The sequence below is a fragment of the Halichoerus grypus genome, chromosome 9 (assembly GCF_964656455.1).
Source record: "Halichoerus grypus chromosome 9, mHalGry1.hap1.1, whole genome shotgun sequence".
Taxonomy (NCBI): domain Eukaryota; kingdom Metazoa; phylum Chordata; class Mammalia; order Carnivora; family Phocidae; genus Halichoerus; species Halichoerus grypus.
In genome coordinates, this window is record NC_135720.1 from 14,901,368 (window position 1) to 14,919,794 (window position 18,427).

At 37.6% G+C, this 18,427-nt stretch overlaps 1 protein-coding gene across 3 annotated transcripts in view; it reads right to left on the minus strand.

The window, feature by feature from the left end:
• ESR1 (estrogen receptor 1) overlaps positions 1–18,427 on the minus strand; it is a 361,147-nt gene that overhangs the window by 136,153 nt on the left and 206,567 nt on the right. The gene's annotated exons all lie outside the window — the stretch shown is intronic.

Below are 18,427 nucleotides of genomic sequence, written 5' to 3' on the forward strand. Positions count from 1 at the left end.
AATCACAAAGAAGGGCAAAAGCAGAAGTGTCGCAAAAACTTCAGGTCATTGAGGCTATTAGCTCTCCATGGCCCTGATGCTGGGTTCTGGGATGCAGCATAGTGGTGTTTTCTGAAAACAAGTATGTAATATTTGTTCACCACTTGTGCTCAGAACACATCCATCCTCTCACCTATAGAAAAGTTTCCGTCAGTATCAGAACTGCACTGAGTTAAATGTGTGTGTGTAATCTGATCTACAGCATACATTTAAAAAACATATGCACACAGTACAGTATGTATACAGAATCCCAACGGTCAAATAGTTTGGCCCGAATTTTTAACAAGACCATAAAATGGTAATTGATGCGCATTATGACCAACTGTAACATCCTGAAATACTTCCTGAGTTACAAAATGAAGCGGCATCATGCAACAACCTCGAGGGCACACGGTGAGGAACCAGACTGAGCAGTTCTCTGCCACTTCCTTAGTTCATGCCACATTTGGGAAGGCTACTTATCATTTTGATGCCTCTGTTGCTTTATCTGTAAAATGGCCACAATGATAGTATCTAACTCATAAGGATGTGAAGATATTTCACACGACACTTGACAATACACTCAATAGATGGTAGCTTTTTTTTTTTTTCTAATATGGCTTTCACGTGAATTTTGGGTTTTGATGTTCTGATTCCTTCTTAAAATGATGATCTATGATATATGTTGACATTCAGTAAGTCAGAATATTTATTAAAGAGGATATCTAATATTCAAATTATGATTTGACGCTTATTCTTACAGAGGGACTGCTCTTTGCCCACCAGATATGCATTCGACTCTTATTATTATTCTTAATAGACCTCAGGTTTTATTCCAAATATAATGCACATAGTTTAAAGACTCTATTTCCCAATGTCTTTTGCAGCTAGATGGAGCCTAAGTTCTGACCAATGGGATATAAGAGAAAGTGCTGAGTAAAACCTCCCAGAAGTCTGCTTAGAGGAAGCTGTTTCAGCCAAGCATGTCCCTACTGACTTTCCCCTCTTGCACTTTCTGTAATGCAGCTGTGACTGCTGGAGCTCCAGCAGCCCCAAAGGACCAGGAGTTGACTTTGAAAATAGAAGCCTAGAGCTGGGACAGGGAATAAAACGTCAGAAGGAGCTTGGGTCGTTTTGACTGCAGAACTGCTGTGCTACTAGTAAAGAAATCCAGGTTTATTTTATATGAGAGAAAAATAAGCTTTGTCTAAGCCACTATTATTTTGGTGTTGTCTGTTATAACAGGTGGTTCATTCTAATCCTAAAACACTTATATTTGAAATAGGACTTCCTCTACAGTATATATGATTTCTTACCCCTATATTCTTTCCCATTTCATTTAAATATTTGTGTGTATAAATATTTTAAGCTTATAGGATAGCTTAAAACTTCCAAATGTAGACAAAATCTCTAGTTATAATAACTCAGAAAATTGGCAGGAGCTGATATACCTCAGGAATATAAACGTTGTTTATAAAAACAAAACAAAAGCAAAGAAACAATAATCAAATCTCAATTAGTTTTGGTTAGTGGCAATTAAGATTATTTGGAAAAAAAGACATAAAAGCATGAAGACAGATTTAATAACACAAGTAAAAAGAAGTACATGTGCTGAATATTAAAAATGCGTTTAGAAAACTGGTTTCTAGCCTAGTTTTGAAAATGCCAGGTCATCTCATGATTTTATTGAATAGTTACATAACAGTCTTAAAAATTAGACTCAAAATTAATTATCTCAAACAACTTCAAACCAACAACTACAGCAATAGCTAGTATTTATTGGATGCTTATTATAGGCCAGGGTCATCCAAAGATAGTGGTCGCATTTTTAAATCACTTAATATACAGACCCTCTTGATGATGTCTATGTCATACGGCAAGAGGGGGGCTGGAAAGAAGGTTTTCTAAAAAAATCAAATAATGCTAAAATGGTACAACTCTTTACATTTGTGCCATCACTTTTTTTACCCTATTCTAAGAGTTTCACACAGGTAAGTGTTCTAGAATTGAAATTGTTTCAAAACTCTATTATTTACCTCTCTATGCCTGTTTCCTCATCCATAAAATTAGGATAATAAAAGCAATAAAAACTGAGTTAATACAGGTAAAATGCTTAGAGCAGTACCTGCCACAGTCCGCTACTATTTGTAACAGATAAATTTGCTAGTCAGCTCTGCTTCTACTCCTTCATGTGTAAGATGGGCAAACCATTACAACAGTGTTCACATTCCTCGTGGAATAACTAGCATGGTAGAATGGAAGTTCCTTGAAGGCAGGAATTGTGTCAGTTTTGTTCTCCAGGATATCCCTATACATAGAATAGTACCTAGCACATGCAAGGAACTCATTATTATTAAATGAATAAAACTGGTTTTGTGTTGTTATTACAAAAGACTCTGTAGGAGCCTAAGGCATACCATAATTTCATTATCCCACCCCACTTCATGGCTTGATCAATTTACCCTCTTGCACTATGTTTACAGTCTTAACTAAAAATCAAATTTAAAGTTCTGGATAAGAGAAATGACCACTGAATTTAGTATCGTTTTTATCTATTACTTTTTTTGCCATGCAATGCCTGTTTCCTTTTTGTGTATCTTACATAAAGTATTATACCTCCTTTTTTATTATGGGAAAGTATACGTAACATCAAATTTAGCATCTTAACTATGTTTAAGTGTTCAGTTCAGCGGCATTAAGTTCATTCACATTGTTATGCAACCATCATTACTATCCATCTCCAGACTATTCCTCCCTCTTAAAACTATGGCTCCTGGTATACATTCTTAAGTTCCGTTTATTAACAATAGTCAAGACAAATCAGAAACTGGTTAACTAGGCCAATAATAAACACTTTCCAGTTTTGACAATCACTTTGACAATAAAGATTCTGTCAAAGTGGTCTGCTACTCAGTAGGCAAGAAAATGAAAGATATTTAAGTTAAGCCTTTCTGATTTCATGAGATGGGGAGTCACGTGTTCTGACACACATTTATCAGACACTAATTGACTGATTATACATCTATATATATGTATAAACCTTTTAAATTTGAAGCCTTTTACAGCCAATTTCAGTGGAGCCTTCTAATCCCACAGACCCAATATAAAGACAGCATTGTTCTGGATCAGTTTGGGGAATTTTAAGATCTACTCAGGAAAGGCCAATATGCTTTTTTTCAGCTTACATCTCTGAATTGTGCACAGTAGTACAGAAAAAACAGATCTGTTTATATCCCATTTTCTGCCTTATTGATACAAGAAGAAAAACACTGGCAGACACAACTTGAATGCCTGCCTTGGAAAATATTCCTCCACAGCTCAAGGCCTTGAATGAGAATGAGTTTTAAAATTCACAGCATTTATCCACTAGTTTTCAAATATGCATTTCAAATGCCCTAAGCAAATTTTGGCAAATATCTTGACCAGGTAAAAAAACCAATGTCATTACGTGACATGCTATTCCATGAAGAGACACTTTTAATCCCCTTCAGAGAAGGAAACTGCCCACCACTTTATTAGATTTCATGTTTATGAAATGGTCACACAATAAACACATGCTATACTACAAAGAGAAACTTAATTTCCTCTGGAGAAGGGCACTGCCACCATTTTATTAAATGTCACCTTTATTTAGCAATTACACTTCTTATTTTTCATGTCATTGTGTTAGGGGCTTTGCGAGCAACTTAGTGATAAATCCTAGACCAAGAGAACAAGGCCATTTTTTTTTTTTTAACTACATCACGGTGAACCTGACTCAAGAATTTTTAAACGGAACTTATATTTTCACACCTCGAGCAATTTACTTACAAGGGATAATGTTCCTAAGAGAAGTACCCATTCAAAGTTGAGCAAACTGCATAGAACAGTTTAGTAACCAAGGCAACGGAATTGAAATCCTAAGATTCCCTGGAACTAGGGGTTCCCAACCAGGAACAGTTAATTCTGTCACATATCCTTTTGAAGAAGAACTGAACACCAAGCAGCTTATGGTGACTCAGGTGAGTTTAAAAATTAAACATAAACAACTCCAAGGGTGTATCTACCTTACTGTTAATGTTAAAATACCACAAGCCATAAAATTTTCTCATTTTTACCCTCTGTGTGACTGCAGGGGTAGGGAGCAGGCATCTGTTTCCCTAATGAATGACTATTACCTTTCAGCTATGAGTCACCTTAAGAGAACAGTTATACTGTCTTCTCTGGGAAATAAAGTATTTGATTGAGACAAGAGGAAGGCAGCTATATTCTATCTAGTCAAGTACTAACACTTCCCAATCGCTTCAGTGTTTAACCACTCGCTGGAAGTGGTGGATTTATTTTCACAATAGCAAGAAAAATGCTTAACACATGAGTATTTGAGAGCTAGGGGGTGGGGTGAGGAGAAGGAAGTAATAATTGTGCCAAAAATAAACTGTCTGAACAACAGTCTAATATAAAGACTACAGTGTAAACCTATTGATTAGAGCTCTCTGGTTCCTGCAATTTGTCTGAAACAAATTTCAACTCTATTTATTGAGGTTTCTCTAAAAATTATTGATCAGATAGAGAAATGTATGGGGGGAAAGGTGAATTTTTTTCATTCTACACTACTGAGAATGTTTCCAAGGTTCCCATTGTTTTTTACGGCTCCTCATAAACTTAGATCTCATGAGGGCCAATGCTGGTTTTCTCTACCTTTTGCAGTTCCCTGTTCTTCAACCCCGTAAAGAAAACTAACATCTTACATCACTGAGGTGTACCCTCCACTGGAAAGCAGGGAAATTGAAACTTCAGCTTGGCCATGTTGATGCTTTGGACACACAAGAGCTAAGCCCACAGGGGGTATAAATATACCACTGTTTGGGGTATTAAATCCAGATTATAGAATTGGTGATGCTGAAAGGTCAAGTGTAGTCATTCCAGAAAGTCGACCACACGTATCTTGGAGAAGCCATACAGTTTCAGTGTCTTTCTGAGAAGGCAGCTATACAAAATCCATCCAAAATGGTCATCGTGTTAAGAAATCTCAATTTGTGAAGAATCATATTCCCATGGAAAGGAGAACATTTGTTTTGTCAAAGGAATGCTCACTTCACATGAGTATCTACAGTAGATTTTATTTAAATGAAACACACACTACAGTTAGAATATGATTCATCTAGTATAAACTCATTTTTCACATACACAACTTTTAAAAAACAAGTTCATGGCTTAAGCAAGTCAAACTCGGATTCTAGAAATACTTTTCCCTTGACAAAGTCCCCTAGACAAAAATAGATACCCAGCCAATAAAAACTATCCATCTTTCCATTTAAAAGAAGAAATCCAACCACAGTATAAATGAATCATCCAGCAACAAATCTACTATTAGTGAAATAAGACTATAGTTTAAGAGCTGCTGCTGTATTTTAGACCCCAGCTGATTTAGTTCAGCAATATACATCTGACAAGATACTCTGGACCATGGACTGGTTGTCCCACCCCAGCAAACTCAGTCCATGATTATGTTGGCTAAAGTAGTGGGAAGTTTCAGAAAGTAAGTAGAAGTTGAGGTGTCCCTTCAGGGGAAAAAATGAACATAGAATTGAAACAGAGTGAGGGAGATGCAGGAATTCAAGCAAAAAAATAAATAAATAAAATGAACACACTATGTGAAGGGGAGAATAGCCAGCAGAGAATGGGGCCAGGAGATCATGCTGGAAAGTAGAGCACAAATAAGATGGGAGAGTACCAGTTGGTTAAGAGTTTTTCTACTCTAATAAGGCTAACCTCAGGTTAGGTGACCTGAGGCAAAGTCAAATTCTATATTCTAGGCTTCAAGGGACACTATCATTTATCGTTAAAGCCATTACTAAGTTAGACAATCAAGTCCACTACCAAATTTTTAATTGAATAGTTATCTCCCCCCAAATTCATATCCACTCAGAACCTGTAAATGTGATCTTATTTGAAAAGAGGGTCTTTGCAGATGTAACCGGGTAAGATGAGGTCATATTGGATTAGGGTGGACCCTAAATCTAATATAACTGGTGTCCTTGTAGGAGGAAAATTCGGACACAGACGTTACAGGGAGAGCATCGTGTGACGACAGAGGCAGAGAGTAGAGAAATGCATCTGCAAGCCAAGGAACGCCAAGGATTGCCAGCAGGCTCCGGAAGCTTGAATGAGGCAGGGAAGGATCCTCCCACAGAGTCTTCAGAGATAGCATGGCCCTGTTGATACCTTGATTTTAGACATCCAGCCTCCAGCACCATACATTTCTGTTGTTTTCAGCCACCCAGTTTGGAAACAAATGCAGGGAGTGAAGCATTCTGAAATGACGATTTACAGAAATTACTCTGGCAGTGATGAGCGGGATGAGTTGAAGGGAGGAGAGGTTGGAGCCAAAAAGACCAGTTAGGAGGATATTATAGTAATTCAGTCTTGGAAAACAAGAAGGATGTGGGCCAGGCTAGTGACAGTGGGACAAAAACAAAGTCAAAATCTAGAAATGTTGGAGAGAAAGAACTGATAGTACATGGTGAAGAACAGCCAGACACAAAGATGATTCCAACGTCAGATAAAGAAGAGTGGAGCTTTTTGCAGAAATGCCAAGGAACAGGAGAAGCAAATGAGTTTGCTATAAAGGGAAGAAAAGGAAAATGGCACGTTTGGGTTCAGATATGTTGGTGGAAGCATGACATTGAACTGGTGGCCTGTGGGAGCTGAATGTTTCGGTGTTGCGACCTACAGAAAGAAATCTGGATATCAGGAATCTACAAACTAACAGGTGAAGCTCTGAGGGGAGTAACTTTTCAAGTTGGTGAAAAGCAGCCGTGGCACCCAGGACCAAGTACTAGAGTATTGGGAGACACCTACAACAGATGGGAAAAGAGAGAAGGAAAGCCTGGTATATCTCCTTCTTCTTCTCTCCCGGGGAACAGTTTTTCTGTCCTATGAACATTGAACAGTAACTCTTCTTGGCGCTGGGCTTTTCTAAACATATCAAGCCTCATGAACTTTTGCCCTTATTTCTAAGATTAATGGAAAATTATGAAATATATTGACACAGGACAGACTCATTCACACTATATTTATTCAGTTATTGTAAGTTAAGCAAAACATGTAACTTCTGACTGGATAGCTTATTTTTTTTTTTCTTTTTGATTTCAGAATTGGGAAAAATAACCAAACACATAAACCAGTATCTACTTACTCTAAAAACTCTAACAATAGTCAACTTGGAAGGTCAACTGTAAAGGAAGTCTTAAAAATACTTCTGTAGGAAGCTGTTCAATAAGTGGAATTGATACAACTGTGCAGCTGTTTGTAGAAAAATGATTCTGGAACAATGATTCTCATCTGTACACTAGGACACACTCAAATGGATCAAAGATATGGATGTAAAAAGGGAAACCATTAAGGTACCAGATTAAAACATTCTTCTGTGGGTTAAAATTTTCTTAAAGGTATTTGCCAGGTAGATTCATGGAACTGTTAAAATCCTAAATCAACTTCAAAGCCCGAAGTTCAGTGAACCACTTGGGCGGGCAAAAAAGAGTAAATGATTAGCCAGGCCTACACCAGGTGAGCCAAACATTCCTCTTTAAATCAAAAGCTCCTTATTTCTTTTGCCTCAAAAATACAGGCACCTTTTGCTTTTTAATACAATGTGTAACAGTTTCCTAGGGCTGTCATACAAAGTACAAAAAAAAAAAAAAGAGTGCCTTAAAACAACAGAAATTTATTGCCGCATAGTTCTGGAGGCTAGAGGTCTGAGGTCAAGGTGTCAGTAAGACCAGGCTCTCTCTGAAGACTCTGGGGGAGGATCCTTCCTTGTCCTGTCTAGCGTCTGGTGTTTGCTGGCATCTTTGGCGTTCCTGGCCTTCGAGGTACATGGCTCTAATCACATGGCCGTTCTTCTTCCTGTGAGGCTTTATATCATCTTCCTTCCAGGGCATTTCTATCTCTACATCCAAATTTCCCCTTTTTATACGGATCAGGGCCCACCCCCAATGACTTCATTTGCACTTGAAGACCCTATTTCCAAATAAGATCACTTCCGAAGTACGAAGCATTAGAATTTCAATGTATCTTTTTGGGGGAGCACAGTTCAATCTACTTCAACACACTTTAATAGTAATACATCTAAACAGTGACCAAAAAACTGACATTCTCCACGCCAGGTCCCCCTGGAAGTAGCAGAGCCACAGGCCAGCATTTCCCACAGGGTGGCCTGGGGACACCCAGCACCACACATCACCCAGCTCAAGATAAACATGCAAATGGTGAGGCCCTGACCCACACTCACTGTGAAAGAACCCTGGGTAGGGTGGGGCAAAGAGGCCCAAATGCGGCATTTTCCTCAAACACTCTCAAGAGGAGAAAAGGATTTTAAAGGTGAAAGGCTTCTGGGCCACCGAGCATCTATGGGGCTTCAAAGTTTCATGTGAAAGACAAATCTAGTAAGCAGCTGCTTTCCTTGGGCTTCAACCAGAGCTCCCACAGGAGTAGTGAAAAGCCGAGCTGGGCTGACTTGGACGTGGAACACTCCAAAGAAAGCTCTGCATTCCATTGCCAGCCCAGAGGGGCTGCCACCATTCATGCTAGGGTAATTCTAACCCAGTCCCAAGGCTCTTATTTATAGAATGGTTGTAAATCTAAACCACAAATCTACCCTGAAATATATGCATCTGTCACCTCTCCAGGATGTCACCATCCTTCCATGTCATGTTATTTTTCATCGCCATGCCATGCCAAAACAGGCTGGGACATTAGGACAGCCTGAGAGCAGGGTCCACAGGTCTGATTACAGGTTGGGTCTCAGAGCACTACATAGGATAGCCAAGGCCCTGGAATCCACAAGAACCTCCCAGAATAGAATGTGTTCATTGAAGATGCTCCCAGTTCCCACATTGAGGTATTGTGCCCTCTCCTTGCCCCCTTGTCCCTACCCATTCTAAGTTTTAAATTACATAAACTAAGTGAAACTAACTTGCTGCAAGCCAACTGACGCCTGTTAAAGTCCTCAGAGCTCAAGCTCTGTACATTCCTCCGAATATTGCTCTGCCCCTTACAAAAGAGAGGTTGGAAATGAATCTCGCTAAGGCAGCTGCTAGAGAGATATTAGAACAGCAGGTAGATTCTGAAGAGAGGTAAAAGAGAATAACACCACAGACTTAAAGATCACTTCTTTATGGAAAAATTGAGTTCTAACAGCGCTCAGAGATTTCTTAAAATCAGAAGTTGCAAAAAAACACCCTTTATTCATTCATTTACTCATTCATTCAATAAGCATTTCCTGTGCATCACTGCTGATCTGAATGATGAGGACGAGTATTAGAGTCAGGGAAGCTAATTACTGGATTCGTGGTGAACACAGGAGCAGGAGAAGCCTCGAGCCCTGGAATGGCTGAGACAACCACACACCCTCAAGACAACACAAGAAGTTTCTAAGAAACAGAGCTTGTAGCCAGTGGGAGGCATGTCCAAAAAAAGTGGATCCTCTCCCCCCAGGGCCAAAACTGAGCAAGAAGGGAACACAAAGAAAATGATGGGGAGTCGGGGACTGAGAAAGAAGTGGGGATTCATTTAGTATTGAGTAGGCAGGGACTGAGGAAGGAAAGGAGAAAGAAAAAGGTTGCCTATTTTGCCACCAAAAGAATGAGGAAGTGCTTAAGGTAGCACGGTTCCCATGAAACTGAACTCAACTGTCATTTTCCCTTTATTATTCTTCCTGGGCCAGCAGTCTCAGCACACCTTCCCAGATTTGTGCCCAGTGGTCAGTGAGGCTGTCAGGTTTCTGGTTATCAGTTTTTAAAAGAAAACAAAGAGCCCAGGACCAGATATTTATCCAAACAGTCATTAAATAGATAGAACTAGAACTTGAAGTATGAAATTGCCCTTGAGATATGTATAATTACAGTGAATTTTGGAAAAGGCATAATTTTTAATAAATCAAAGTAACAATTTTTTTATGTGATTCAAGGTTCTAGGGGAAAAAAATTAAATGTACTTCATTAGCACAAAACTAAGAATCAACTAGGCAATGATGCAATTATGTGTGATGCAGATTTTTAAAATATAACAACTTCACAGTCATTTTTTTCCTTTCTTGACCTTTAGATAAACAATATTATTCTTGCTAACAAGTTTTCACCATGTATAGAGTAATAATAAATTAAGATTTAATAATCTAACCCTTTAAAACTAAATCTCTATCCATGGATAGATCATGTAAAGGGTTTTTTTTTTTTTTAAGATTAACAAATTTCAGAATGAACAATAAAGAGAAAAGCCTTTTCTATAGCTAGATATCAAAAAGAAGATATAAACACGTTATTTAAAAAAAAAAAAGCATCCCTTGCCAGAGCTGGGTAGGTAGATTTTATCATTCTTGCTATTGTTTTTAAATTGCAAAGGGAAAAAAATAAGTTCTTTTTTTCTTTTTTTTTTTTTGGTTGACTATTTATTTGTTCACAAAATGCTTTCTGAGTCCTATTACACACCATTGTTCTTCTTCTTTTTTTTTTTTTTGGTAATCTATTTTTTTTTTATTTTATTTTATTATGTTATGTTAGTCACCATACAATACATCATTAGTTTTTGATGTAGTGATCCACAATTCATTGTTTTCATATAACACCCAGTGCTCCATGCAGTATGTGCCCTCCTTAATACCCATACCAGGCTAACCCATCCCCCCACCCTCCTCCCCTCTAACACCCTCAGTTTGTTTCTCAGAGTCCACAGTCTCTCATGGTTCATCTCCCCCTCTGATTTCCCCCCCTTCATTTTTCCCTTCCTTCTCCTAAAGTCCTCCATGCTATTCCTTATGTTTCACAAATAAGTGAAACCATATGATAATTGACTTTCTCTGCTTGACTTATTTCACTTAGCATAATCTCCTCCAGTCCCATCCATGTGGATGTAAAAGTTGGGTATTCATCCTTTCTGATGGCTGAGTAATATTCCATTGTGTATATGGACCACATCTTCTTTATCCATTCATCTGTTGAAGGGCATCCCGGCTCTTTCCACAGTTTGGCTATTGCGGACATTGCTGCTATGAACATTGGGGTGCATGTGGCCCTTCTTTTCACTACATCTGTGTCTTTGGGGTAAATACCCAGTAGTGCAATTGCTGGGTCATAGGGTAGCTCTGTTTTGAACTTTTTGAGGCACCTCCACACTGTTTTCCAAAGTGGCTGTACCAACTTGCACTCCCATCAACAGTGTAAGAGGGTTCCCCTTTCTCCACAACCTCTCCAACATTTGTTGTTTCTTGCCTTGTCAATTTTTGCCATTCTAACTGGTGTAAGGTGGTATCTCAGTGTGGTTTTGATTTGAATTTCCCTGATGGCTAATGATGATGAACATTTTTTCATGTGTCTGTTAGCCATTTGTATGTCTTCTTTGGAGAAGTGTCTGTTCATGTCTTCTGCCCATTTTTTGACTTGATTATTTGCTTTTTTGGTGTTGAGTTTGAGCTCTTTATAGATCTTGGTAGCCCTTTGTCTGTAGTGTCATTTACAAATATCTTCTCCCATTCCGTGGGTTGCCTCTTTGTTTTGTTGAGGGAACTCAAAACTCCCTCTCTGAGGAGCAAAAGATTTGGACCCAACATATAGCAGTCCAGCTTTTAAGACTTCCACCAGAACAGGTGTCTCTGAAATACATGAGAAATATAAGTCTATAGCAAAGAAAGAAACTTCTTTATGGGCTCACAAGGATTCACTGTCTATCTTCCCAGGGTTCAGCACAGAAAAAGTAAACATCTCCCCATCTTTGTCTGAAAGAGGTCTATTTGCATATTTTGAGAGCTGCTATCTGTGGGTCAAGTTCTAATTTAGCATCATCTAGAGACTGACTGTGATCCTCCTCAGAGACTGGAGAAGTAGTAGACACCATTCTCCCTAAACTCTGCTCCAAAAATTACCTATCTCTCCCCGAAAGGAGCTTGTACACACACTTTTGTGGCTGCTGCCCAGGGAACTCATCCTTTGATCACCTGGTTCTATTGGCCAGTAGGGCTTATATTTGCCAATCCCACAGGCTTGTAGCAAACAAAGAAATAGTTCCTAAGTGGCTATCAACCAGGGCTCAGCACAGAGGGAGCAAACAGAAACTCTCATCTCTCAATCATTCCCTGAAAGAGATATATTTGTATCCTTTAAAAGCTGGTATCTGAGGATCCAGCTACCAATCAGCCTGAATCTAGGTGTTCAGTGAGATCCTCCCCTTTGGGATACTGACAACTTTCAACTATTCGGAACCACTAAGAACAAAGAAGTCTGCCTAGACAATCACAAAAATTTGAGAGACAATCAAGAGCTCAGGCTGGACTGAACAGTAAAGTTTATCTCCTACATGAGACCATTCCAACAAGATTAGGAGAGGGAGCTATTTCATTTAATGCACAGGAACCAACAGAGTCAAGGAAAATGAAGACACAGAGGAATATGTTCCAAACAAAAGAAATAAGATAAGATTCCAGAAAGAGACTAATGAAATGAAGGTAAGTGCTTTACCTAATAAAGAGTACAAAATAATCACAAAGATGCTCACCAAAATCAGAACAATACATGAACAAAGTGAGAATGTCAACAAAGAGATAAGAAATATAAGAAAATACCATACAAAAATCACAGAACTGAAGAATATGATAACTGCACTGAAAAATTTAATAGAGACTTTCAATATCAGACTAGATCAAGCTGAAGAAAGGATCAACAAACTCAAAGACATGATAGAGGATTCATCCAATCAGAGGAGTTAAAAGGGGGGGATAATGAAAAAGAGTAAAGATAACATGAGGGACTAATAGGACAACATCAAGAAAACCAGCATCCATATTATAGGGGTCCCAGGAGAAGAGAGAATGAAAGGGGTAAAAAGCTCATTCAAAGAAATAATGGTGGAAGACTTCCTTAACCTAGGGAAAGAAATAGACATCCAGATCCAGGAAGCCCAAAGAGTTACAAAAAAGATGAACCCAAAGAAACCCACACCAAGACACATTAAAATTAAAGTGTCAAAAGTTAAAGACAAAAGAATCTTAAAAGCAGTAAAAGAAAAAGAACTTGTTACACAGAAGGCTACCACCAGATAAGGCTATCAGCAGATAGCACTATCAGCATCAGCATATTTTTCAGCAGAAACTTCACAGGTCAAAAGAGAGCAGCCTAATATATTCAAAGTGCTGAAAGAAAAAAACACCAACTAAGAATACTCTATCAAGCAAAGTTGTCCTTCAGAATTTTGAAGGAGAGTCAAGAGTTTCCAGACAAGCGAAAGCTGAAGAACTTCATCACCACTAGACCAGCCTTACTAGAAATGTTAAAGGTACTTTTTCAAGCTAAAATAAAAGGATGCTAATTAGTAATAGGAAAATGTATGAAAGTATAAATCTCAATGGTAAGGTAACTATAGAGTCAAATTCAGAATATTTTAATGTTGTCATGGTGATGGATAAATCACTTATAAATCTAGTAGGAAGGTTAAAACACAAAAGTAGTAAAAATAACTATAACTATAATTATTTGTAATGGATGCCCAAGGTAAAAAGATGCAAATTGTGACTTCAAAAATAAAACATGGGGGGGAGAGTAAAAAAATAGAGTTTTAAAATGTGTTCAAACTTAATTTGTCACAAATCACTAATATATGTTATAAATACAAGTTGTTACATGTAAGCCTAATGGTAGCTACAAAGCAAAATCTATAGTAGATAAACAAAAAATAAGAAAGGAATCTAAGCAAACCCCTGCTAGAATCATCAAACCACAAGAGAAGAGAGCAAGAGAAGAAACAGAGAAACAACAAAACAAACAAAAACAATTAACAAAACATAATTACTTTAAATGTAAATGAACTGAATCCTCCAATTAAAAGACATAAAGTGCCTGAATGAATAAAAAAACAAGATCCAACTATATGCTGCCTACAAGAGACTCACTTCAGGTTTAAGGACACGAAAAGATTGAAAGTGAAGGAATAGAAAAAGATACTCCATGCAAATATAAACCAAAAGAATGAAGGGGTAGTTATACAAAATAAAATTCAAGAATTTAAGCAAAGACTGTAATAAGATTTTAAAAATCGTTATATAATGATAAAGGGGTCAATCCAGCAAGAGGGTAAAGCATTTGTAAATATTTATGCACCCAACAATGGAGAACCTAAATACATAAAGCAAGCATTAACAGACCTAAAGAGAGGCATAGACAGCAATTCAAGAATAATACAGGGCTTCAATATCCCATTTTCAACAATGGATAGATCACCCAGACAAAAAACTCAATAAAGAAACATGGGGCTTTGGTGCCTGGGTGGCTCAGTCGTTAAGCGTCTGCCTTCGGCTCGGGTCATGATCCCAGTGTCCTGGGATCGAGCCCCACATCGGGCTCCCTGCTCAGCGGGAAGCTTGCTTCTCTCTCTCCTACTCCCCCTGCTTGTGTTCCTGCTCTCGCTATCTCTCTCTCTGTCAAATAAATAAATAAAATCTTAAAAAAAAAAAAAGAAAAGAAAAAGAAACACTGGTCTTAAACAACACACTAGACTTAATGTGAGAGATATCTCATGGTCATAGATTGGAAAAAAAAGTACCATTAAGATGTCTATACTACCCAAAGCCATCTACAGATTCAGTGTACTCTCTAGCAAAATTCCAATGAGATTTTTCACAGAAATAGAAAAAAAAATCCTAAAATTCCTATGGAACCATGAAGACCCTGAGTAGCCAAAGTAATCTTAAGAAAGAAAGCAAAGCTGGAGGCATAAGCATCACACTCCCTGATTTTAAACTATATTACAAAGCCATAGTAATCAAAAGAGTATGGTATTAGCATAAAAACAATGACATAGATCAATGACACAGAACAGAAAATCCAGAAATAAACCCAAGCATATGTGGTCAATTAATTTACAACAAAAGAGCTAAGAATATACAATGAGGAAAAGATGGTCTCTTCAATAAGAAGTGATGGGAAACTGGACAGCCACATGCACAAGAATGAAATCAGACCCCTATCCTACACCATGCACAAAAATCAATTCAAAATGGATTAAGGACTTGAAAGTAAGACCTGCAACCATAAAACTCCTAGACGAAAACAAAAGAGAAAGAGCTCCTTAACATCAATCTTGGCAATGATTTTTTTGGATTAGACACCAAAAGCAAAGGCAACAAAAGCAAAAATAAGCAAGTGGGACTATATCAAACTAAAAATAACTTTAGCACAGCCCAGTGAAAAGGCAACCTATGAAATGAGATAAAATATCTGCAAAACATATACCTGATTAGGGGTTAATATCAAAAAATATATACAGAACTCATACATCTCAAAAGCAATAAAAACAATCTGATTAAAAAATGGGCAGAGAGGGCCCCTGGGTGACTCAGTCCATTAAGCATCCAACTCTTGGTTTTGGTTCAGGCCATAATCTCAGGGTTGTGAGATCGAGCCCTGCATCAGGCTCTGCGCTGGGCATGGAGCCTGCTTAAGATTCTCTCTCCCTCTTCCTCTGCCCCTCCCCCCTCAACACTTGCATACATGCTCTATCTTAAAAGAAAAAAATGGGGCAGAAGACTGAATAGACATTTTTCCAAAAAGGACATACAAATTGGCCAACAGGTATATAAAAAGATGCTCAACATCACTAATCATCAAGGAACAACAAATCAAAACCACAATGAGATATCACCTCACACCTGTTAGACTGGCTTTCATCAAAAAGACAACAGATAAGTGTTGATGAGAATGTGGAGAAAAAGAAATTCTTGTATACTGTTGATGGGACTGTAACCTGGTGCAGCCACTGTGAAAAACAGTATAGAGGTTCCTCAAAAAATTTAAAAAATAACCACCATATGACCCAGCAATCCCATTTCTGGACATATATCCAAAGGAATTGAAAGCAGGATTTCAAAGAGATATGTGCACTCCCACGTTCACTGCAATATTATACATAATAGTCAAGATAGGGAAACAACCCAGGTGTCCATCAACAGATAAGTGAACAAGTAAGATCTGACAAACCGAGATCCAGATATAATGGAATATTATTCAGCCATGAGAAAAAAGGAAATCCTATTTGTAACAACATGGATAGACCTTAATGCCTTATGTTAAGTGAAATAAGCCAAAGAGAGAGAGAGAGATAAATACTGTATGATAGCACTTAGATGTGGAATCTAAGGAGACAAAAATGTCAAACTCATAGAAACAGAGTAGAAAAGTGGTTGCCAGGCTTTGGCAGGTGGGACAGATAGGGAGAGGTTGGTAAGAATATAAACTGTCAGACCAGATGAAAGAGGTCTGAGGATCTAATATAAATCATGATGACTATAACTGATAACACTATATCATATAAAATTTGCTGAGAGTAGAACTTAAATGTTCTCACCAAAAAAAAAAAAAAAAGTGAGGTGATGGATATGTTAATTAACTAGATGGGAGGGGATCCTTTCACAAAGCCTACGTATACCAAATTGCCACAACTTTAAATATCTTATGATTTTGTCAATTATACCTCATTAAAACTGAAGTTTTTAAAAATGAAGTCAACTCACAATTTCTGTTCTATTGATAGTATCTAAAGATTAACCGAGGGGCACCTGGGTGGCTCAGTCAGTTAAGCATCCGACCCTTCATTTTGGCTCAGGTCATGATCTCAGGGTCATGAGATCAAATCTGCCTGAGATTCTCTCTCTCCTTTCCCTCTGCTCCTCCCACCATTCACACGTAAATTATTCTGCTTGGTCAGACAAGTAGGCTTTTGATTTACAACAGCTGTATTTCAATGGTGTACACACAATTTCATTTCTGCCTTTATAATTCTTTTTTAACCATCAAGTAATAAGACATTGTTTGGTCCAGGGGTTTTGGAATCATTTCGGTCTTTTAATCTAATATAATCAAGTGGTTTTGCTATAAATCTCATTATCATAAATTTTGTTTAGTTCTGGGTTTAACAATGGGATAACTAAGCATGGACATATTTTCTTTCCCTTGCTGTCTCCATTTCATTCCCAAATTTAGAAGATTATTGCCATGAATACTTCATTCACTGCTAATATACTTGAACTTCATTCCAGTTATTTCACACGCCCTTCAAGTTTTTATAATTATAAAAATGTCATGATGGAAATCTACAGATAAGTATGAAAATATATACTTGTGTACGACAGTGCTTTGGAATTAATACTGACAAGACTTCAAGAGGGAAAATATATCCTTATAGGACAATAAAACTTAACAGCAACCAAGAGTTGGCTCTCAGGTACATGGCTATTTTTTGTTTTGTTTTGTTTTGTTTTTTCTCTTCTCCCAAAGTATTTTTTAAAAAGGCAGTAACAAATATAAAGACAAAGCTTATAACCATGTTACATTTAAATTCCAATATCTGCTTACATGGATCTGCTTCACATGAGAATGCTAAGCTAGGTAAGTGCTCAAGAAAACCCTTAATTTCGAAGATGGCCAACACTTTTTACTTGCCAGTTGGATTGACCCTAAAAATCTAAATATGCCTGTCAATCCTCATGTCTCCATTTAATGCAATCTCCACCCCCTACATGGATGCCCTCTATCAAGTTGGGATCAAACACTGCTGGCTCCTTATTCAAAGGACCACAAGTTCATATGTTAACAGATGCAAATACATGAAATAGTCTCTAAGGCCAGATATTTGTTCACTTGGTCTGTAATCAGTGAACTCTGAAATACAAGTACAAAACTCTACATTTCTTTAGTTTAATAAAAAAAAAACCCATGCTTCATAGGTAATAATTAATTTCATCTATTAAAAGAAACCACACAAAACGATCTCTGTCTAAAACCATGACTCATTTGATCTATAAGCCCAGAAAAAAGATGTAACTTCCTCTTGCCTTGGTTCATCTACGTTAGCTCCTGACTGGATATGTTGGGGCACGTAGGAGGTCATTTTCTAGTCTTGTTTCCATAATAACTAGAGTTCTTCTCCCTGAACAAGAGCAACAGTCAAGTTTTAAAGGAACACCAGTTCTGAGAGAACCAACTGAAGGACCAAGTGTTACTTCAGCCAGTGATTCTTTCTGCAAACTCCTCTCAGGGATGAGAACCTAATTTATGGTTCCTTTGTATTACCTTTCTCCTAAAATATTGAGTTAACAGCTGAGTAGATAACTGGCATTCAGTAAAGACACCTGTTATTATCTCTTTAGTCCATAAAGATCTTAAAAGAAAATATTTTAAGATAAAATTGTCTATTAATAATTGAGGTGCTTCGAACAAAAGTTCTCAGTATTACAAATCTGTAGTGCATGGGTCATTCTGTGTTAAGAACTTCTGATAGTATGAACACATAATAGTACATGCACTTATTATGTTGTGACCATCCCAGATTCTTTGGTTAAAAATAAATAATGTCAAAAACAAACAAACAAACAAAAATAAATAAATAA